Source organism: Myxine glutinosa, chromosome 7, assembly GCF_964187855.1.
Source record: "Myxine glutinosa chromosome 7, kmMyxGlut1.1, whole genome shotgun sequence".
Classification (NCBI taxonomy): domain Eukaryota; kingdom Metazoa; phylum Chordata; class Myxini; order Myxiniformes; family Myxinidae; genus Myxine; species Myxine glutinosa.
Genome location: NC_136267.1, coordinates 100,291,866 through 100,316,993, shown reverse-complemented (window position 1 = coordinate 100,316,993; position 25,128 = coordinate 100,291,866). Strand labels below are relative to the sequence as shown.

The following is a 25,128-nucleotide window of genomic DNA, read 5'->3' as shown; positions in this document are numbered from 1 at the left end:
TTGTGGGGACAAGAGGTCAAAGGTCATGTTAAGTTACAATGATTTTGGTACCGAGATAACTAACCGCAATAACTTAAGAGCGGCTGAAGGAAACCAAGTCAAACTTGGTACAAGACCAACTGAAAGTTGACAAAGACATACCAAATGTCTTGGGAAGAAATGTAAAGCTTACATTTTGGTTGTCAACTCTCAAATATGAGGATGGAAAGAGGGTTTATATGGCTGCCAAGGTGGTCGAGAGGTAAGCATGCTCACCTCTGAACTGTCTAGCCTGGGTTTGAACACAGGTGTAGTTTGACTTCTTTATTTGGGGGGCAAGGGCTTCATATTAATAATGGGTAGCTCAGTCTGACTTCTAAAGTCAGATGTCAACATTACTAAGGAGGAAGTGAGGAAGAAGCTCCTGAATCTAAATGGCAGCAGCAGGACCAGGTTATTTACACCCTCGATGTCTCAATGAAACGGCTGCTACTAGCGCAACACCCTTGAGACTAATCTCTCTATAATGCAAGCAATCTCTGTGTGTCTGTGTGTATGTCTGTGACCGCTGTTTCTCGACAACCACTGGTCCGATCTAAGTGAAACTTGCCAGGTATATTGCTGGGGACCTGAGGATGTGCCTTTTCAAGGTTTGCTATTAATCGGACAAGTGGTTACCAAGTTATGGCCATTTATTTAGCAAACACATACGTTTTGTACGTGAACGAAGGAACAGCGAAGGACGAGAGCGAAGGAACGCCTAAGGACGAGAGCGAAGACCGAAGGAATGATGAAAGTTTTAATTTTTCTTTGCATGTACGGTCAAGCTACAGCGAAGGAACCGCGTGTGTTTGTTGTTTCTGCCTCGCGGTTTGAAAAATTGAATAATTAGCCATTAAAACTAATTTGCGATTAATCGTAACTGCGATATGCGAACTTCCGGACAGTGAGGCCTTATTTTTGGTACGTACATCAACGTACGTATGTCCACGTACTTACCTCCCCGCACGTACGGGCACGCACTAGTATTCCAGAAATCTTGGATGAGGGTGTTCTACCTGAAACTTGGAGGATGACAAATGTCACCACGATCCATAAGAAAGGAAGTTAAAAAAAACTTGGTGAAAACTACCACCTTGTAAGTCTTACTTCGGTGGCAAGAGGAATCATGGAGAGTGTTGTGAGGGATGCTGTGGTAAACCACATGATAACGCATGATCTGTTTGCAAACAGCCAGGATGGATTTACAACCAGCAGATCATGTATGTCTCAACTACAGAGATATTCTTCGCAAGGGCAATCCACCAAAGTACCAGTGGACACACATTCAAGCTGCATGGACACAGATCGAGACTGCATATCAGAAACAAGTTCTTTAGTCAGAGGATTGTAACGGATTGAAACAATCCCCCTGAAAGTATGGTTGAAGCAAAATCGATTCAATCCATTAAACTTGACATCCATTGGTGGAATTAAAGTTTCCTGACCGACAGTCCCTAACGCATGCACAAATGGTATGTAAAGTATACCAGACACTGCAGAGAAGACTGGGATGATTACAGAAATATCCTTCTTTCCTGTATACTGATGATGATGATGATGATGATGATGATGATGATGATGATGATGAGTTGTCAGACGTTAAAGACACCATGGTGTCCTGCGCAAAGTGCACATGACCTATGACTGACCGGTACCATGAACAAATTCCAAATTCCTCCTCTCACTACTTTATAAAGCAACAGGGCTGGCCAGTCGGTTCATGAAAGACTTGACCCCAAAAATTCCCCTGACCAACCCCAAAATAACGTGGGAATGATTGTGGCTGTTAACTCGAATTAGGCTGGGTTGTTTTGGACCTTCTCAAAGCTGGGAGTGGGGAGAGGAGATGGGGGAGATAGAGGATTCTACGGCAAAACGGTCGATCCGATTGTTATAAAATTTGTATCAAAACGTGCGCTAGAGTTGAACAGAAGGAGTTGTGAAAGCTCAGCACAAGAAAACAAATTTCTGCAACACCACCACCCCTCCGCCTGATTATGGTTAAAGAAGATTAATCAGAAACGAGAGTGTATATATATATTGTTGCGGATATGAGGATTGCATTTTTTTGATTGTGTGTATTGTATTGTGGTAAATTGTTGTGTAACATTGGTTGGATATGGCCCCTCCTGCCTCCAGAGTTGTGTAAAGGTAAAAAGGGCGTCCCGGTAGTTAATTCCATGAAACATCACATTGCAGGACACTATAAGACCCTTGTTCAGTAGTTTATATCCTTATTATGTGTTTTAGGGTAAGGCCTTGTCGTCCATTAACATGACACTCCATTGCACCAAGTGAAAGAGATAGATTCCCTTCATTCCCATTCCCAAAAACCTCCATTTCCCCGTTCGTAATGGCCAAGCCTCAAATTGGCAATTACATCCCCTCCAATTGCCGCCATTGACCACGAGGCAGGGTTGGGGAAGAAAGGCGGGTCCCCACCTCGTCATAGAGGGGAGGAGTGAGCCAGCCCCACTCAACCAACCACGAACAAGGGGTTGGACTTGGAGAGGGTGTGGAGAGAAACATCAAGGAGGTTCGCGAAGGTTGAGGGGCGGGGCCTATATAACCTGCCTCGGGACGTTCCCCAAGGAGAGAGTGGCAAAAAGGTCCAAGGCTGAGCTGAGCTGCGTGGTGAGGTGCAAAGGAGATGAGCTTTTACGAGATGAGCTATGACAAGAGCTGAGTTGTGAGGTCCAAAAGCAGAGATCATCCAGGGAAGCGCAAAAGCCTGCTATTCGTCACCTTGCTTGCCAGCGGCAGCGTCCACAGCAGCAACACTCGACAGCCGTTTGGGGCCTGGACGGCGGTTTTGAGCAGGGCCGCGAAGGGACGGCGGCTGCCGAACGCGCCGATCGTGCTGCCAGCTCCGGACCTTCCTCTCCTTTCCAGCCATTCCTGCCTGCAAGTTCCCCATTCGTGTACGTGAGTTTGTTTTGTTCGTTCTGTCCTGAGTAGTCAATTAAGTCTGTATAAGCTAGTATTTTCCCTGTGTCTCTAAAAGCTTCTGTATATTTATTTTCTCATCTTTCCTTCTCCTTGGTTATTTTGAGCCTGTAAATAGTAATAAATAGTAATCGTATTTCAAACCTTTCTTTTTATTCCTTTTCTTCACATCCGTCGTCTTTGTCTTTTCCCTGATTGAATAGCTGTGGCGCGATACGGCCAACGTCTGGGTGAATCCGGTTTAGTCGGGGAAAAACTGTTCGGGCCCGCGGCGCCTCCGCTCGGCAAACAACATCCTTAACCGCGGACCGTAACAATATATATATATATATAATATAATATATATATACATATATATTGCTGCGGATTCGGGGGTCGGCGCTCCCCTTATAAAGGGGGGGGGGTTAATCCCCTTGTCTTTTAAGCTGGCCGTCCCCCCATCCTGGAAGCTATGACGCTCCTTCCCGGTCGGAATTCCGCTAGGGTGATTGGTCAATGAAGTCCCAAATCCCTACTTACTAACCCCGACCGCGAGCAGGGAAATAACTTCCGCTCGAACCACGGATAAGATGGAAATTGCCGAGCGGTTAGCAATCCGCGGCCCGAGCCATTAACAAAGACTAACCCGATCCTGAGCGGTTTCCAAATCGTGCCACAGGTACTCAATTGAAAGAAAGGACGGAGGCGATCGGATAAGGGAAACCAAGAAATAACAAGGTTAATTTATTACAAGCCAAAAGAAGAGGAAACGAAAGCATGTACAAGAAGAAGAAGAAAAGGCAGGACGCAGGGCAAGCTTATCTATACAGTCTTAACTTATCACGACCCCAAGACAAACAGACAGACTCACACGGAATAGTAGTGGTCGGGGAGGAAGGTCCAGGCAGATGGTCAGGCGATGGGGTCCGTCCACTCCAGTCCAGGCTCCGGTTCCGTGGGCGAAACCCGGCAGGCAGATACGCGCGTATCGTCGGACGTGAGCGGACCTTACGTATCTCGGGGTTACATATATCGGGGGGACTGGGATGCGGCGTACGTAATACGTAGCTCGTGCCACCTCTCTCTCTCTCTCCCGATCAATGGCTCGTATCACAGGCAGTTCGTGCAATCAGTGTCTCCACACAGTCCTTTGAAACAAGCGCGCCTCCCGCTCAGTTCGTGCAAAAGGAGCCCGCCGAAAGTAGTTCGTGGAAAGAAGTCCGTATCCGCAGTTCACCCGAAAGAAGTCCGTATCAAAATGTGCTCCCTCACGCAGTCCATAAAAAGGGCTTCGCGCGTGCGCTTATATAATGCGCTCACAGATTAATTCACGCTCTTTGAAACCACGCCCGCCAGTGAGCTCAACTCAGCCCTGGTTGGTTGGCGAGGGCTCACCGGCTCCGCCCTTGATGGCTCGTTGACAGGGCCACGCCTCGTTCCCGTGCCCCGTCCCCTTTTTCTCGGCCTTAGACCGCGTGTTCAATGGCGTTGCCTGAGCGAACGCTGAGGCGGCTGCGGCTGGCAGAGGCGCGTAACAGAATTGGGAGAGAGAGGTTGGCAAATGGTCAGAATGGATTGGGACCTATCTTATTTAATTAATGCAATGCAGATTCAACTATTGGGAACACAGCCTTATCTGAAACACATACTAAGGAAATAACTAAAAGTCCTATGGTGTCCTACGTGTTGCTGTGGCCTAACTATGGGTGTGACCTTTGACCTTTTAACTGATGGAAATTATTTACAAGTATTATTTACAAAGTGAGCGGTTCTAAAACCGCAACAATATATATATATTATATATATATATATATATATATATATATATATATATATATATGTATGTATGTATATATATATATATATATGTATATATATATATAATATACACACACATAATAATAATAAAAAGCAGTGTCCGTCTGTCCGTCCGTCCTTCCGTCTGTCTGTCTGTCTCCTTTACAACTCCAAAACCATGAAACCTAGCGGCCCAAACTTTGCATGCATACACCTGGACCTCCAACAGATTGCAAGGATGAAAACTGGGTGTTTGCGTGTGTTATAACACCCTTTTTGAAGATGATTAACGAGGTGCTCACAAGAGAAAAACCCGATACGGTGGCTTACCAATATGGCGGCCCGCCATCTTGGTCAGCCCAATGCACCATGCTGCCTCGTCTCGCTTGAGCTGCCATTTTGTTTCGGCCGACTCAAACATGCCTTGCCTTGGAAACATGATCGAATTATCATTGCATAATTGAAGCATATCATCAAAATCTGGATTCAGATATGAGGATTGGATGCTGTAGACTAAACTTGGCGAGGGCTCTACAAATGAAGTGAGAAATGCTTGCGTACTTAATTAATTAGTCACAAGGCCAGGGAAGTTTGGGTGTGTTATAACACCCTTTTTCAATATGCTTAACGAGGTGTACCACCACTTGGTGAACACCATTCAGGCTGCTTTTGCAAGCCATGGCGTTACATTAGACAGAGCTGCCTTTTTGTTTTCACGTACTCCTTTTTCCAGTGACTAACATTTTTGTGTGATATAGTCACTCTCTTTCCCCCCCCCCCCCCCCCCCCCCCCGCTTCCTCACTCCACCATCCTTCCCTTCCCTCTCTCCTCCCTGCTCCTCCTCCTCATCGCTCCCCCACCCCTCCTCACCCCTCCCTCCTCTCTCCCCATTTACCCCTCCACCCTGCCTTCTTCTCTCCTCCCTCATTTCTTTCTCTCCCCTCCACCCTGCCTCCTCTCTCTCCCCCTCCCACTTCACTCCCTTTTCCTCCCCCTCTCCTCACTCCTTCCCCTTTCCTCCTTCCCCATTCCTTCCCCCCTCCCCCTTTCTTCTTTCTCCTCCTCCCTCCTCTCCTCCCACTCATTCATATTCCCGTCAGGTGGTGACTCATTGTTACCCGGCAACGCGGAGTACTTTTGCGAGTATATGTCCATTTAAAAAAAAAAAAAAAAATTATATATATATATCTATATATATATATATCTATATATATATATATATATATACAGTCATGTGAAAAAGTAAGTACACCCCATGTAATAAAGTTTTGACTCTTTCAACATATTTCAACATACAGCTATTTGATCTTCATTTCAACAATATTGATAGATAAAGGTGATTTCATATAACAAATATCATGAAACATTTACAATTTGTAGTCCATTGTATAATTTAAATAAACATAAATGCAAATTTCGCATGTGGAAAAAGTAAGTACACCCTTGGCTCTAATCGGTGGTATTGCCCCTTTGGCAGAAACAACCTCAAGTAGGCGTTTCTTATAACTGTCTACCAGTCTCTGACATCGACTGGGAGAAATTTTTGCCCACTCCTCCATGCAGAATTATTTCAGCTGTGCGATGTTTGAGGGGTTTCTTGCATGCACAGCTCGTTTCAAATCCCCCCACAACATCTCGATTGGATTTAGATCCGGGCTTTGACTTGGCCATTCCAGAACCCTCCATTTCTTTCTTTTCAGCCATTCCTTGGTGGATTAACTGCTATGTTTAGGGTCATTGTCATTTTGCAAGATCCACCTTTGGTTGAGCTTCAACTTCCGACAGATGGCCTCACATTATCCTCAAGCACCCTCTGGTACAATGAACAATTCATAGTGTGGATTCTATGATGGTGAGCTGCCCAGGCCCTGATGCAGCAAAGCTGCCCCAAACCATAATATTTCCATCACCATGCTTTGCAGTTGGTATCAGGTTCTTGTGGTCAAAGGCTGTCTTTGGTTTTCGCCAAACATGTCTTCTGGTACTGTGGCCAAATAGCCCTACCTTTGACTCATCTGTCCAGAGCACATTGTTCCAGAAGTGCTGGTCTTTGCCTAGGTGTTCATTGGCAAACTTTAGTCTCGCCCTGATGTTCTTTCTGGACAGCAATGGTTTCCTCCTGGCACACCTCCTATGTAGATCAAATTTGTGCAGCCTCTTTCTAATGGTAGACTCGGGCACTTTGACATCAACAGTGGCAAGAGCTACCTGTAGGTCCCGTGATGACATTCTGGGGTTCTTCGAGACTTCTTTCAGCATCTTGTGGTCTGCTCTCAGGCTGAACCTCCTGGGGCGGCCTCCTGAACAAGTTGGCAGTTGTTTGGAATCTTCTCCACTTGTAGATGATCATCCGGACAGTCGAATGATTGATTTCAAATTGTTTGGAGATCTTTTAAAATCCCTTCCCAGACTTGTAGGCATCTATAACCTTCTTTCTGAAGGCCTCAGAGAGCTTTTTTGATCTCGGCATGGTGACGCCACACACTTCAACAACAAAGGGCAAACCAAACTAAATGTCTGAGGTTTAAATAAGACAGGTTCCTCCAAGATCCTCTCTAACGATGTTCTAATCATTTGCACCTGAGCTGGTGCACCCGATTATAATTTTAGGTATTTGAAGTAGTGATAAATGTAGGGGTGTACTTACTTTTTCGACATGCGAAATTAGCATTTATGTTTGTTTAAATTATACAATTGGACTACAAAATGTAAATGTTTCATGATATTTGTTTTATTATATCACCTTTATCTATCAATATTGTTGAAATGAAGATCAAATAGCTGTATGTTGAAATATGTTGAAAAAGTCAAAACTTTACATGGGGTGTACTTACTTTTTCACGTGACTGTATATATATATATATATATATATATATATATACATATTGTTACGGTCCGCGGTTAAGGATGTTGGTTTGCCGAGCGGAGGCCCCGCGACCTAACAGTTTCCCTGATTCACCCAAACGTTGGCCCGATCGCGCCACAGCTATTCAATGTGGAAAACTCTAAAACGACCGAATGTAGAGAGGAAGAAGAAGACATACAGAAGAGTAACGGGATATATTATTACACACACAAGCAAAAAGGAGCAGTCACGGTTATGTACAGGGACATGAAAATGCAGGTGACACAGTGAAAATTACTAGCTTATACAGACTTAATTGACTACCCAGGACAGAACAACAGAAACGGACTCACATGGGGAATTGCATAGTGGATTGGCTGGAAGGAGAGCGAGGTCCAACGGGTCCGGCAGCACGATCGGCTCGTTGGGCAGCCGCCGTCCCTTCGCGGCCCTGCTCAAAACCGCCGTCCAGGCCCCAAACGGCTATCGAGTGTTGTTGCTGCTGTGGACGCTGCTGCTGCTGCTGCTGCTGTGGACGCTGCTGCTGCTGCTGCTGTGGACGCTGCTGCTGGTGAGCAAGGCGACGAATAGCAGGCTTTGTGCTTCCCTGGATGATCTCCTTTCTCTCTCTTGGACCTCACAACCCAGCTCTCTCTTTTGCACCTAACCACGCAGCTCAGCCTTGGACCTCACAACTCAGCTCTTGTCATAGCTCATCTCTCATCTCCTGAAAGCTCATCTCCTTGGGGAACGTCCCGCGGCAGGTTATATAGGCCCCGCCCCTCAACCTTCGCGAACCTCCTTGATGTTCTCTCCACACCCTCTCCAAGTCCAACCCCTTGTTCGTGGTTGGTTGAGTGGGGCTGACTCACTCCTCCCCTCTATGACGAGGTGGGGACCCGCCTTTTTACCCAACCCTGCCTCGTGGTCAATGGCGGCAATTGTTGGTTGGCAATGCGAATGGCAATTGACGAAAGGGGAAATGGAGGTTTTTGGGAATGGGAATGAAGGGAAACTATCTTTTTCACTTGGTGCAATGGAGTGTCATGTTAATGGACGACAAAGCCTTAATCTAAAACACATAATAAAGATATAAGCTACTGAACAAGGGTTTTATCGTGTCCTTCAATGTGTGCTTCATGGAATTAACTACCGGGACGCCCTTTTAACCTTTACACAACACTGGAGGCAGGAGGGGCCAGACTCAAGCAATAATAATAATACAAACAATCAAAAAAAATACAGTCCTCATATCCGCAACACTGCACCCTCCTCCTCTTAGGCACATCCCGGGCCTACAACTTTAATTTAGTGTGATATGTAGGTGTAGTTCCCTCTACTTTTAACCTGACCCTGAGTGCGACAGTTTTAAAACATAGATAAATATGTCCCGCTGCTCCATTGCACCCTGCCTAACAGACTCACGCCCACAGCTAACCGAATTACGGAATGGTCTTCAAACTACACACTGACGGTGGGGAGCATTATTTACAGTGACGCTACTTTATTTACAAAACGCAACCCAGGACCTGTGATTGTTCTTTCTGGGGGGGGGGGGGGGGGGGACAGTCTGCTCTGCATCAACGCACCATGAAAGCACCCAAAAACGCACCAATACACCCTCAAGCACCAATCGGTGCAGTCACCACAGTTCACTGAATAAAATAAATCAACAACCCCTAACCCTGCAGGTGGTCTCTTGCTCTTCGGCTCCCTCTGCTGGCTATTTGCTTTCTTCCAGATGTTGTCATTTTCCTTTGTTTTCTTACTGGCGGCCGATTTGAACCGAAAATGAAATGCACCCAACGTGTCCATTTTTATTTATTTATGGCCCACAGGGGCCGACTAGTGTGGTTCACCTGTGGGGCATCGGTGCCCTGTGGCCAAGGTCCGCCAGCAAGATTTCGGGCCCTCATGGCCGGTTCCAGCAGAGGGGCCATGCCCCAACCCATGGGGTCCATCAGTGGTGCTCGGCCACAGACATGTGGTCCATAATGTGGTGCATCGATGCAGACAGCTGGTTCTGGGAGTTTCGGGCGCACAATGGCGGACTCACACACGCTCCCCTCGGCGCCCAATGGCGCACAGGTCATGTGGGAGACAAAAGGGGGGAGAGACAGATGAGCGATGGGTAAGGTCTCAAGGGTACACATCAATCAAGGCAATGCAAGGTGAAGTGCGTACGGAGAGCGAAGTGAGAAAAGCTCGTCCCTACCGTACGTCACCCCCCCTTGTCACCTACACTACCCCTTACCCCATATTCACAAAAATTTACACCTTCACAAATTCGTCACTACTGTCACGTCTTCCCCATATTTCTTCTATTCCAAATTCGTCCCCACAATCCCTCTACTTCAAAATTTGCCATCACCAATTCATCATCAATCCTCATAAGGAGGAAGAGATGGAACATCAAGCACAATGTCACACCCACGTCATGATGCGTCTCACAATCCAAACATTTGCATCATAAAAATAATTAAAACATGGCATGGTGTGGAGGTACCTGTCACCTCAGGTGAGTGGATGCAGATGGTGCAAGGAGATTTTCATCCTAACTACTTTCTAAATGACATTAACACACTTTACACTACCCGGGGTCTCTCCCTGCCAATCCATTGGCCAACTTACACTATGGGTTCTAAAAACCAATTCCCATTGACCAAACTGTGGTGCTCATCAATTTGGGGTCTCACTCCCCCGATTCATCTCCCGGTGCCCTCGCACAATTTCTGGGCTGTGACGTGTAGCTCTCCCAGCAGGTCTACCCACCTGCACACCTCCACCACTGCAGTTGCCACCCGAGCTTACCTAGCTCCTCACCCTAACCTATCTAATTGGGGAAGGCCCCTCCTGGCTCTGTCACCCCTCGGTGCCCTCTGGCACTGGGCTACCCGGGTCTGTCCTCCGGATCCTCGGGCCCCATCCACAACAACTACCGGCTCCCAGAGCCCACCTGCGACCTCACCTGGCCGACATCCTCACAGTGGTGGAGTGCCCAAACCAACTACACACACTAACAGGCTACACGCTCAGCCATTTCCACAACACTAATGCACCCATCCAAATACCATTCTGTCACCCGCACCACAGATGCCAATATCCAACCACAATTTACCTATACCCTCTACCTAACACTTACACTACCCGCCCCGGGTATTTGTGATGGGGGTCCACACTTCCCCCATTCACACCTTCGCACCATCCACTCCACTCCATAGTTTCCACCATACTCACTCCACGACCATCCATTCCAATACTCCATATATTCCACACTCCATGTATTCCACACAACCATTCTCCATTCACCTGTAGTTGCACACCTGTGCAATCACACCTGGTGCCACCTGCACCTTCCTTCCTTCCTGGACCATTCGGTCAATACATCACTCATCACCATCACTCACTCATACACTGCTCCATACACCTGTTCAGTTGCACACCTGTGCAATCACACCTGGTCACCATACACTTTTCACAATACACTTCTAAATACACTTCCAACACTCACACGGCATCATCTAAACTACCTGTTGCCCTGCTAACTTAGTGCTCCCCGTCTTCCCTTTAAACTAAGCACATACCACGTCATTATCATCCACTCTACCCTCTCTGCGTCCCCACTACAGGTGTCATTGTCACTACCTAATCTTAACGTCACCTAAGGTCATCTTCTAGGTCCCTACACATTATCCATACCCTCCCTCGGCGAGCTTTCACTGCCATACCCCATAAGACTAGTGCTCCTTTGCCCCCCGTTGTGAGGGATGGTGGATTGGCCATCCCATCACATGGGGCAGCTCTTACTATAAATTTTGCACACCAAATTCCAACCAATCAAAAATTTTCCAATTACTGCCAATTCTATTCACTTTTCTAAATTTCGGATCAAAACACTATCACTATTATCATCATCACAGTCCGCTATATCCTAGCCTCGGCGCGTCACGACATCATTAAACTCGGCTTTGCAATGAATTCGGGTGGTTTGGTCACCTGCAGGTTGAATCCGTCCGGCTTTCGGTTCAAGGGAGGTGGTTTGGTCGGGCCGAGATTCCACGCGCCATCTCGGCGCGGTACCTTGCGGTCCCTCGCCCGATGGCTCAATCTCCCCCGGTCGGAACCCCGTCCCCGCCAGGGGGCACCGTTCCGCTTCCTCCCACTCGCCCTTGAACCGGACCGGTCGCCTCGCCCGCCAAGGCCCGGACTCGACCGTGCGGGGCGGGGCCAAGCCCGAATCAGCAACGACGCTTCGAAGAGAAGCGACGCAGTATCGATCCGCGCCGGGCCCTGCATCCAACAAAGCACACCGCGCCCCGAGTGCTCGCATCGGCTATCCGTCGCTCTAACCGCTAACCCGGTTACCGTCGATGCTTCACCTGCATGCTCACACGCATACGCTACCCCTTTCACCCTCACAAAACCCGGCGTTCCAACGCCGTCCGTCCATTCCACCAACGCACTCCCTGTTACACACCACACCTCTCGTGCACACTCACCGTTCGTACACTCTTTTAACACACCTCGCGCACCGTCTTGCGCACTCTCCCTTGGTACGTACTCCGTACCACTCACCATGGGCGTGCACTCTGGCATCCACCCACTAACGCGCTCACATGGGCTCTCCCACACCCGCGCCATGACCAACTCAGGTGTGCTTCCTCGCACACCCTCAACCATTCCAAGCGTGCATTCTCGCACCCGCTCCACCACCAACTCACTCTCCGGGTCACTCTCACCCTCGCACGTACACTCCGTATCGCTCTCACTCGCTGTGTCACACTCCGTACACCCCGACATGCATTCTCGCTCGCACTCGGTATCACACTCACGCTTCGTAACACGCTCACCCCTTGACGCACACTTTTTTTTCACACGCGTGCCATTTCCACTCACACGGGACCCTTTACCAACGCCCGGGTGCCATATCGATCCCAATCGCGCGACAATTCTTTTGTCGCCAAACATCCTCTTACAAAATCTCCCCCCACAATATACAGCACGACTCACCTGGGGGATTCCCTTCTCCACGCGCATCTGCAAACTTCCATTTGGGTTAAGCACAGCATCGTGATGTGAGCAGGGACTTTGCACATTTTCCATTTCTCCCTGCAATTCCCGGGCTACCTCCATCGTCTCTTCAATTTTAATTGTACCCACTACTGCTTTGTCTTTGTTACCCTCGACGACCGTTGGCTTTAATAAAATTCCCTCTACCTCATCGGTCGCCGGCTTTTCCAAACCCCGTGTCGCGATTTCTACCCCCGTCATTGTACCCGCGCTTTCCTCCGCTTCGCTCAACCAGCGCTTCTCGACCCGCGTTACCTCGTCGTGCACCCCTGGGACCCTTTCGCCCAACTTGCGGTCTCTGTCCCTCTCCACTCCCTCATTATCGGCCCTCATTCCGTTCATTAATATCGCGTCAATTTTTTTACTCAATTTCTCCCCCTCTATTCTCAGCATCTCGGTGAATTGCACCATGAAGTCCCCCACATCAAAGCCCGCTGCTACGGTCACCGGTGCGGCAAAATTTGTTGCCGCTGTAACCACGTGCGCGAGAGCGCCATTTTGTGCACCTGATACCCCCTCAACCACCTCCTCATTGCTCACCTCCTCATACATTTCCCCCAGGTCCTGGGTCGATTCTACCCCGTCTATCTCTCCCACCGACATCCCGTCGCCTTGACTAGCCATGGCGCGATTTCAAAATTCAGGTTTTTCTTTAAAACAAACCAAATTTCGGCCGCTCCAAATTTTGACCAAATTTTTTCTAAATGTTTTAAAAATTTGGTTTGGGCCCCGAATCTCACTCCCAGACACCAATTGTTATGCCAATTGTACAATTGTGTCCAAAATTTGGGCTAAATGAATTTAGTCCCAGGTCCGAATCCCACTCCTGACACCAATTGTTACGGTCCACGGTTAAGGATGTTGGTTTGCCGAGCGGAGGCCCCGCGACCTAACAGTTTCCCCGATTCACCCAAATGTTGGCCCAATCACGCCACAGCTATTCAATGTGGAAAACTCTAAAACGACCGAATGTAGAGAGGAAGAAGAAGACGTACAGAAGAGTAACGGGATTTATTATTACACACACAAGCAAAAAGGAGCAGTCACGGTTATGTACAGGGACATGAAAAAGCAGGTGATACAGTGAAAATTACTAGCTTATACAGACTTAATTGACTACCCAGGACAGAACAACAGAAACGGACTCACACGGGGAATTGCAGAGTGGATTGGCTGGAAGGAGAGCGAGGTCCAACGGGTCCGGCAGCACGATCGGCTCGTTGGGCAGCCGCCTGCTCAAAACCGCCGTCCAGGCCCCAAACGGCTGTCGAGTGTTGTTGCTGCTGTGGACGCTGCTGCTGCTGCTGCTGTGGACGCTGCTGCTGCTGCTGCTGTGGACGCTTCTGCTGGCGAGCAAGGCGACGAATAGCAGGCTTTGTGCTTCCCTGGATGATCTCCTTTCTCTCTCTTGGACCTCACAACCCAGCTCTCTCTTTTGCACCTCACCACGCAGCTCAGCCTTGGACCTCACAACTCAGCTCTTGTCATAGCTCATCTCTCATCTCCTGAAAGCTCATCTCCTTGGGGAACGTCCCGCGGCGGATTATATAGGCCCCGCCCCTCAACCTTCGCGAACCTCCTTGATGTTTCTCTCCACACCCTCTCCAAGTCCAACCCCTTGTTCGTGGTTGGTTGAGTGGGGCTGACTCACTCCTCCCCTCTATGACGAGGTGGGGACCCGCCTTTCTTCCCCAACCCTGCTTCGTGGTCAATGGCGGCAATTGTTGGTTGGCAATGCGAATGGCAATTGACGAAAGGGGAAATGGAGGTTTTTGGGAATGGGAATGAAGGGAATCTATCTTTTTCACTTGGTGCAATGGAGTGTCATGTTAATGGACGACAAAGCCTTAATCTAAAACACATAATAAAGATATAAGCTACTGAACAAGGGTTTTATCGTGTCCTTCAATGTGTGCTTTATGGAATTAACTACCGGGACGCCCTTTTAACCTTTACACAACACTGGAGGCAGGAGGGGCCAGACTCAAGCAATAATAATAATACACACAATCAAAAAAAATACAGTCCTCATATCCGCAACAATATATATACATATATATAATTTTATATATATATATATATATATATATATATATATATATATATATATACATATATATATTGTCATGTTTGTAGGGGATAGACAATGATTACCTTAGAGCCAGGTAGAGTGAATAGATTAGTGTGCTCCGACTGTCATGAAGAAGAAGAAACCCCATGTATTAAGCCGGAAATTTGTGTAGACCGTATGTCGGGTAAGCTTGGAGCTTCGTCCCCATGAGAAGGGTGGGGTTTGTTAATTAGCAAGGGATTATGGGTAAATTAATCCCCTGTGTGTAATTGCCTCTGTAAACCTTACCTGTGTTCCTTATGACACCGCACTACAGACACCTCGTAAGAAATCGGCCTTTAACCACACTAATTCAAGACCAACCGGAAACCAGGCATCAAGCACTATCGCTGATAACACTGACTTGTTGAGCGCAGAGGCACAAAAGGTCCGAGAAGCCATGCCTCAAAGAGCAGTGATTGGCAGGGATTTCATTGGCACAGAGACTGCTAAGATGAGACTCGCTGATAGGAGCAGAGACGGCGACGTGGCCAGACGGAAGTCTCTCCTCAGTGAAAGACACATGAAAGCCAGCTTGGAGTTTGCAAAAAAGCACCTAAAGGACTCTCAGACTGTGAGAAACAAGATTCTGTGGTGTGATGAAACCAAGATTGAACTGTTTGGCTTCCTTCTGGTCACTCTGCCATAAAGCCCAGATCGGTGGAGTGTTGCAGGGATGGTTGTCCTTCTGGAAGTTTCTCCCATCTCCACACAGGATCTCTGCAGCTCAGCCAGAGTGACCATCAGGTTCTTGGTCATATCTCTTACCCCTGGCCCTTCACCCCCGATTGCTCAGTTTGGCCAGGCGGCCAGCTCTAGGAAGAGTCCTGGTTGTTCCAAAGTTCTTCCATTTAAGAATTATGGAGGCCACTGTGCTCTTGGGAACCTTCAATGCAGCAGAATTTTTTTTTTTAGGCTTTCCCAGATCTGTGCCTTGACACAATCCTGTCTCTGAGCACTGCAGGCAGTTCCTTCGACATCATGGCTTGGTTTATGCTCTGATATGCATTGTCAGCTGTGAGACCTTATATAGACAGGTGTGTGCCTTTCCAACTCATGTCCACTCAATTGAATTTCCCACAGGTGGACTCCAATCAAGGTGTAGAAACATCTCAAAGATGATCAAGAGAAATGGGAGGCACCTGAGCTAAATTTCAAGTGTCATAGCAAAGGGTATGAATACTTATGTCAATGTGATATTTCAGTTTTTTCTTTATAATAAATTTGCAAAACTTTCTAAAATCCTGTTTTCTCTTTGTCATTATGGGGTATTGAGTGTAGATTGATGAGGGAAAAAATGAATTTAAACGATTTCAGCACAAGGCTGCAACATAACAAAATGTGAAAAAGTGAATGGGTCTGAATACTTTCTGAATGCACTGTACGCGCGCGCGTGTGTGTGTGTGTGTGTGTGTGTGTGTGTGTGTGTGTGTGTGTGTGTGTGTGTGTGTGTATGTGTGTTTGTGAATAAGAGAGAGACAGAATTGTGAGGAACAGAAATGAAAAAACGAGATGTGTTTGTGTGTATGTGTATATGTGTGTTTGTGTGTGGGTGTACATGTGTACATGTGTGTGTGTGTATGTATGTGTGTGTGTATGTATGTGTGTGTATATATGTGTGTGGCTGTACGTGTGTGTGTGTGTGTGTATTGTGAAACTAAATGTGCAGGTGCAGCATCTAACTCAATATGTCGAAATGTCACTCACGTCCATGCCCGTGGGATTCCCACGGGTGACCCCACTAGTCATAAAATATTTTCTTAATTAATTGACTAATAGCATACCTAAACTACCAGTGCTTCATTCGAAGCCATAACAGTTTGAAAATTAATTAAATAAATAATCAATCGAAAAAATTAAATAATCATCTGATTAATCAATAAATCAAAAATATCCTTTACAACTACATCACTTGGTCACTATCGTGTCCAAATATTAGTTTCCTAGCTCAAAAGGTGCCTGAGATATTGCCAGATGAGAAAGAAAATAAATAAGTGATTAATAATGAAAATAAATAAATGATTAATAATGAAAATAAATAAATAATAATCATAAAATAATTAAATAATTAATCAATCGGCTAATAGAATACACAAACCAACACCATTTCATCCGAATCTATAACTTTTTTTAAATGTGATTAATTAAGTGATTAATCGAATGATTAAATAATTAATCGATTTATTGAACAATCAATAAATCAAAAATAGCCTTTACAGCCAAATCATTTGGTCATTGGCATGTCCAAATATCAGCTTCCTAGCTCAAAAGGTGCCTGAGATAATGCCCAGAAGAGAAAGGAAATAAATAAGTACTTAATTAATTGATAATAATTAAATAACTAATCAATTAATTGATTAATCAAAAAACAAAAAATAATGTTTTTGCCAAAGCACTTGCTCACTATTGTGCCGAAATTTCAGCTTCCTATCTCAAAGGATGGCTGAGATATTGCCCAGACAAACAAACAAGAAAACAAACAAACAAGAAAACAAACAAGTACAGATACATTCAAAGTACACCGCCCCATGCCAATTAAATAAATAACATCCTCCAGCGCATAGAGACTCCATTGGGAGGGAGAGGTGTACAATAATTGATTGACTAATTGCATAATTAAAATCAATAAATAATATCATCAAATATTTTCTTAATCAATTGGCTAATAGCATACCTAGACCACCAGTGCTTCATCCGAAGCTGTAACTTTTTGAAAATTAATTAAATATGTAGGTCATTAATCGAAAACATTTAATAATTCATTGATTAATTAATAAATAATTAATCGATTAATTGATTCATCAATAAATCAGAAATAAATCAAAAATTCCCTTTGCAGTCAAATCACTTGGTCTTTGTCATGTACCAATGTCAGCTTCCTAACTCAAAAGGTGCCTGAGATATTGCCCAGATGAGAAAGAAAATAAATAAATAATAATCATAAGATAATACAATAATTAATCAATTGGCTAATAGCATACCAAAACCACCAGTGCTTCATCCAAATGTGTAACTTTTAGAAAATTAATTAAATGAGTCATTAATTGAAAAAATAAAAAAATTAATTTATTAATCAATAAATAATTTATCGATTAATTGATTAATCAATAAATCAAAAATATCCTTTATAGCCACATCACTTAGTCACTATTGTGTCCAAATATTAGCTTCCTATCTCAAAAGGTGCCTGAGATATTGCCCACATGAGAAAGAAAATAAATAAATGATTAAAACCACCGTTTAGAGGCCATTTTTCCCCGCAAAGCGGGGGTTGGCCTTTTCGGGGACCGTGGTAGTTGTTGTTTTTTTTGGTCCCCTTTTTGAAGCAATGTTTTACGGCCGGATGCCCTTCCTGACGCCAACCCTTTTTGCCGCCTTCAACGACAAACAGGGAATTACCAGTGAACTGGTACTCAATTAGCCGACCTCGGAAGGATGACAGGCTGAGTCAACCCCCCTGGCATTAATTCGGCGATCGACCGAGATTCGAACCCAGGATCCTAGGTCATCCTAAGCTGGCACCCTAGCCGCTAGCCCAACACCAGGGCTGATTGATGATTGCTGAATGATTAATAATGAAAAAAAAAAAGAATCATTAAAATAATGAAATAATTTATCAATCAACTAATAGAATACCTAAACCACCACCGTTTCATCTGAATCTGTATATTTAAAAAAAAATTAATTAAGAAGTCATTAATCGAATAATTAAATAATTAATCGATTAATTGATTAATGAATAAATCAAAATGAGCCTTTACAGCCAAATCACTTGGTCATTGTCATGTCCAAATATCAGCTTCCCAGCTCAAGCGGTGCCTGAGATAATGCCCAGAGGAGAAAGGAAATAAATAAGTCCTTAGTTAATCGATAATAATTAAATAACTCATCATTTAATTGATTAATCAATAAATTAAAAATAGCCTTTTCAGCCAAATCACTTGGTCATTGTCATGTCCAAATATCAGCTTCCCAGCTCAAGCGGTGCCTGAGATAATGCCCAGAGGAGAAAGGAAATAAATAGGTACTTAACTAATCAATAATAATTAAATAACGAATCAATTAATTAATAAAAAAACAAAAATACTGTTTTTGCCAAAGCACTTGCTCACGATTGTGCCGAAATTTCAGCTTCGTAGCTCAAAGGATGGCTGAGATATTGCCCGGACAAACAAACAAGAAAACAAACAAACAAGAAATCACACAAGAAAACAAACAACCGGAGTGAAAACTGAGTACTCCCTTTCAGAGCGCGTCATTGCCGGGACCCCTTCGGTGCCTGGAGATGACGTCATGCAGCGCCTGGAGATGGAATAGGAAAGGAGTTGTGTACACCAGTTGCATTTTCAGTGACGGGATAAGGCAGGAGAGGCAAGAATGTGAAAATCCTCACTGGAATATTCTCTTCAGTCCAAACAGAGTTGCTTGCACTCCAAGAAGGCATCATTTGTGATTGAAGATGGATTGAGACTTGATTTTTTATTTTGATTTTTGACTGAGATAGTCAAAAACCTCCATATAGACAGAGCCTATACTCATGTCATTAAAAGGGTTTTTGTCCGAGGTTATTATTTACTTTTAATGGTGTATGTATAATTTCAAAACACACCTGGTCACAAGTGTGCCTCACTGACCGGGTCCTCAGTCAAAGTCCTCAGAATCATCCAGTTTCAGCCCTTCAACCTCGATACGGTCAGCTAAGGTGGGCCAGTAGGGGCACATATGCCTCCACAGGCAGCAGTTACAACTGGATGCATACATACCCACACCCCCAGCAAGTGAGAACACAGACTACACCAACAAAACCGCCCCCACTCCCAGAATCCACAGCTCCTCACCCACTCACTTACATACCCCCCCACAAAAAAAACGAACCAGTTACCCTTACAACATGCACCACTCAAACAAAAACACATTCATGCAAAACCACACCCACTCCTGAAACACACACACCCACTCCTGCAACACACACACACACACATGCGCACACACACACACACACACACACACACACACACACACACACACACACACACACACACATACACACACACACACACACACACACACACACACCATTCACACATCTCCATTTCTCTTCCACACTCAGACACTACCCGTTTAGGCTGAAATGAACTTCCACTGACGACCTCAACCTACACCGTTTGACGTGCCTCCATAAACCTCCTCCATATCCAAAGTGAGCCTTTCAAGGCAACCTGGGCCACTCGGTTGCACATCCTCCTTCTTTCTGTCCCAGACACTCGACGCTGAGCAAGAAATGCAGAAAAGGAATTGCCAATATACCCTCTATACCCCACAAGAAACTCGTCAACCCTTCTCCCGATACTCTGCCTCCAGCTCACTGTACTTTTGTCTCTTCCTCTCATGCACCTCCTCCATGTTCCCTTCCCAATGTGCAGACAATTCCCCTAAGATGACCTGTCTTGTTGCACCTGACCATATGACAATATCAGGCCACAACCTTGTCACACAGATCGCCTCTGGGAATACCAATTGTGGCTTTAGGTCTGCCACCACTTGCCAATCACAAGCATCTGACAGCCCTCTTGCTTTCCGCCTCCTCCTCTTTCCACCTCTTGCCACTTGGCCCTCTTTGACAAACAACACCTCTCCCCCATCGGTCTCTTTCTCCACTCTTCTCTCTCTCTCGATCTCAGAACCTCTTGTTGCACCATCTGCACTACTACCGCCAGCACATATATATATATATATATATATATATATATATATATATATATATATATATATATATATACATATATATTGTCGCCAGCCATTCAAAACGTTGTTGTTCGCGCTACATATTCAATGATATGTTCAATGATACCTCTCTGAGATCGATCACTGGAACATCGTATTTCTTTTGCCAAGTGTGATCTTTATCTGTGATCACAATATGTGATCATTGGGTCTCCTTATAAACTTTTAAGAGATTGACCATGAATGCCATTTCCCAGATTTTACAAGGAACTTTTGACGGCCTGGTTTAAACTCTTTGCTGTCAGAATGACACTGTTTCAGGGCCTGGACTTATTAGCTCTTTTGTACAAATCTATTTTTGGGCCCTCTGTACAAGCATATTTCATGATCTGTCAGAGAATGGCAGCAGCTGGAACAACTATAGTAAAGGACCTGACATATAGACAGCAGCAATTGGATTTCAAAAGCAGTGCTTTTGGCTAGATTGTCTCTCCCGAGGACAGACGATTTAATGTCCTATTATGGAAGAGGTTGAAAAGCCTCAACCTCCAGATTTCCTCACAAGTTTGCAGAGCAAAGTTGAATGGCACTTGGTATAGAGCATACCTCTCCCAGGTTGAACAGCTTATTTTTGTATCCCACTGATAGGCCGGATCTGGATTCGGACCTGAACCAAAATCTAAGCGGCTTGTTCTTGTCACCTTACCAACTCGTCCACCAAGTTTAGTCATAACTCGTCCATAACTTTCTTAAATATCATGTTACATATCGCTTTTCACCTGATCTCTCAATGGTGAAGAATCACTTAAAAAAAACTATAACGGCACTCACTGGAGAGCACACTACACTCAATGGTGAAGTCATTAAAAAAATTCTACTGGCTGGATCCGGATCCGGATCTTCACCAAAATCCAATCGATTCTTCCTTGTCACATACACCTGTCCACCAAGTTTCGTCCAAATCCATCCATAACGTTTTGAGATATCCCGCTATGTATAGTTTATGGCCCTATCTCCCAATAATGAAGAATCACTTAAAAAATTAACTAAATCTCATATCCGAATCCATATTCAGATCTTCAACAAAATCGAATCGATTCTTCCTTGTCACACACACAACCTGTCCACCAAGTTTCGTCCAAATCCGTCCACAACTTTTTGGGATATCCTGCTATAAATCGTTTTTGGCCCTGTCTCCCAATGGTGAATAATCACTTTTAAAATTCTCTGATCCAGATCCGGATTCGAATCTTCACCAAAACTGAATCAATTCTTCCTTGTCAGACACCCAACAGGTCCACCACACTTTGTCCGAATCCGTCTGCAACTTTTTGAGATATCCTGCTATATATTGTTTTTGGCCCAATCTCCCAATTTTGAGGAATCACTTCAAATATTCTACTAGCCGGATGCGGATCTTCACAAAAATCTAATAACTTCGATTTTGTCACATACGCTACATCTCTGCCAAATTTCGTCCGAATCTGTCCACAACCTTTTGAGATATCTTGTTCAAAGGCATGCAGACAGATAAACAGACAAACAGACAGGGGTGAAAACATAACCTCCATCCACCTTTGGTGGTGAAGGTAATTACACAGGTTATGAAGAGTATGGAGATTGGAAGTCATCTACATAACATAATATAAAACTCAATGGTGATTAATTTTATTTAGCTATTTTAAAAAATTCGCGTATTCGGATCTGGATTCGGATCTTCACCAAAATCGAACACATTCGTCCTTGTCACACACCCAACCTGTCAAGCAAGTTTCGTTCGAATCCGTCCATAGCTTTTTGAGATACCGTGCTATATGTCGGTTTTAGCCCGATCAGTCAATGGTGAAGAATCACTTTTAAAAATTCTCGTATCCGGGTGCAGATCCAGATCTTCAGCAAAATTGAATCAATTCGTCCATGTCACACACACAGCCTGTCCACCAAGTTTCGTCCAAATCCATCCATAACTTTTTGGAGATATCGTGCTATGTATAGTTTTTGGCCATATCTCCCAATGGTGAAGAATCACTTAAAAATTAAATAATTATCATATCCGAATCCATATTCAGATCTTCACCAAAATCGAATCGATTTTTCCTTGTCACACACACAACCTCTCCACCAAGCTTCGTCCAAATCCATCCATAACTTTTTTAAGATATCGTGCTTTGTATAGTTTTTGGCCCTATCTCCCAATGGTGAAGAATCACTTAAAAAGTAAATAATTCTCATATCCGAATCCATATTCAGATCTTCACCAAAATCGAATCGATTTTTCCTTGTCACACACACAACCTGTCCACCAAGCTTCGTCCAAATCCATCCATAACTTTTTGGAGATATCGTGCTATGTATAGTTTTTGGCCATATCTCCCAATGGTGAAGAATCACTTAAAAATTAAATAATTCTCATATCCGAATCCATATTCAGATCTTCACCAAAATCGAATCGATTTTTCCTTGTCACACACACAACCTGTCCACCAAGCTTCGTCCAAATCCATCCATAACTTTTTTAAGATATCGTGCTTTGTATAGTTTTTGGCCCTATCTCCCAATGGTGAAGAATCACTTAAAAAGTAAATAATTCTCATATCCGAATCCATATTCAGATCTTCACCAAAATCGAATCGATTTTTCCTTGTCACACACACAACCTGTCCACCAAGCTTCATCCAAATCCATCCATAACTTTTTGGAGATATCGTGCGATGTATAGTTTTGGCCCTATCTCCCAATGGTGAAGAATCACTTAAAAATTAAATAATTCTCATATCCGAATCCATATTCAGATCTTCACCAAAATCGAATCGATTTTTCCTTGTCACACACACAACCTGTCCACCAAGCTTCATCCAAATCCATCCATAACTTTTTGGAGATATCGTGCGATGTATAGTTTTGGCCCTATCTCCCAATGGTGAAGAATCACTTAAAAATTAAATAATTCTCATATCCGAATCCATATTCAGATCTTCACCAAAATCGAATCGATTTTTCCTTGTCACACACACAACCTGTCCACCAAGCTTCGTCCAAATCCATCCATAACTTTTTGGAGATATCGTGCTATGTATAGTTTTGGCCCTATCTCCCAATGGTGAAGAATCACTTAAAAAGTAAATAATTCTCATATCCGAATCCATATTCAGATCTTCACCAAAATCGAATCGATTTTTCCTTGTCACACACACAACCGGTCCACCAAGCTTCGTCCAAATCCGTCCATAACTTTTTGAGATATCCCGCTGTGTATAGTTTTTGGCCCGATCTCTCAATGGTGAAGAATCAGTTGAAAAATTAAATAATTCTCATATCCGAATCCATATTCAGATGTTCACCAAAATCGAAAAAAAATAAAATAAACTTGCTTGATAGGTTGGGTGTGTGACAAGGACGAATCTGTTCGATTTGAGATACGTATAAATTGGATATGAAGGATACATTGTGAGAAGAGCCTGGCAAAAGCTATTTCCAGTGAACTCAGGGAAAAGAAAGCAGACAAAGACAGACACTTATAAACCGTTTTTTCCCAAGGATGTTAAATATACGGACTTCTCCAGCAAGTTGAAAAGATACAGTATGTTGCTTCATCGTGGAGCTAGCACGTACATTTTCCATTTCCGATGTGCTCCGCCAATCCTAACAGATCATCTTCAACACCAATCCCATTACTTGGACATATGATGTGAGTGAGCCCATTATTTTTTTTACGAGATAACGACTGGTACACATTGTTCTCCAAACATTTGTGTGCCATAGCATCAAAATAAACTGAATGAAAGAAAGTGCAGAATAAAAGAAACCCACCGCAAGTAACACCAGAAAGCAGATGAATTGGTTAATAATGATGAACAAGGTAGATACGAGAGAAAGAAACAGCCGACACAGGGGCTAATGCAGGAACTATGAGTATCTCACAATTGTCTGAACAAAGTTGACAAAGGGAGGGTAGGGAGGGTTGGCTGCAAGAAAAAGAAAACCCCATGAGATCCTAAAGCCAACCCTCCCAACACCAATCATGCTCTCTCTCCCTCTCTCTTATCTCAGCAAAGTGGAGCAAACACGTATTTTCACCAACTAATATTTCTCATGCAGTTTTCCATCGACTTCATATTTACTTACAATAATTTCTCCTTGGTCATTGCTCATGGGCTGAGCCAGAAACAATTTTGCCCTTGCATCTTCCCCCCATATTGCAGTCCTCCGACCGATCTTGCGGGCATTCCTACAGCAATGGAATTGAGAGAAAAGAAACCCAACGCGAGGGTAAGTTGCATTCTCGAACTGACACTCTTACGATCTCGCAAACTTAAATACCTCACTGCATCATACAATCAAACAGTTGTATTTCTCACACACACACTCGAACATCTGTTCCTCTATTAAGTTTTTGCCATCCCTTGGGAGGGGCCTTTCTGTTTTTTTTCCGGCTCTCCATTGGCCTTCGTACAGCTGCGTTTTCTGACCCTGCCCAGATTTTCATGGCAGCAGCGATGTTCTTTTAACCAAATACTCCGCTATCTTGAAAATACAATTTGTCCTTTTCATTATCTTTCCGATGTTGGTGAGTTTCATCAAGTTACTACGTTATTTATTACTTCCCTCCAAGTAAATACGTTTAAGTCACATCAC

At 44.5% G+C, this 25,128-nt stretch overlaps 1 protein-coding gene across 1 annotated transcript in view; it reads right to left on the bottom strand.

The window, feature by feature from the left end:
- Positions 1-24,422, bottom strand: part of OSCP1 (organic solute carrier partner 1) — a 65,472-nt gene extending 41,050 nt beyond the window's left edge. Inside the window, exon 1 of the mRNA XM_078782045.1 lies at positions 24,304-24,422. The gene's annotated coding sequence lies outside the window, so the exon portion shown is untranslated. The remainder of the gene's footprint in view (positions 1-24,303) is intronic.
- Between the last annotated feature and the right edge of the window lie 706 nt (positions 24,423-25,128).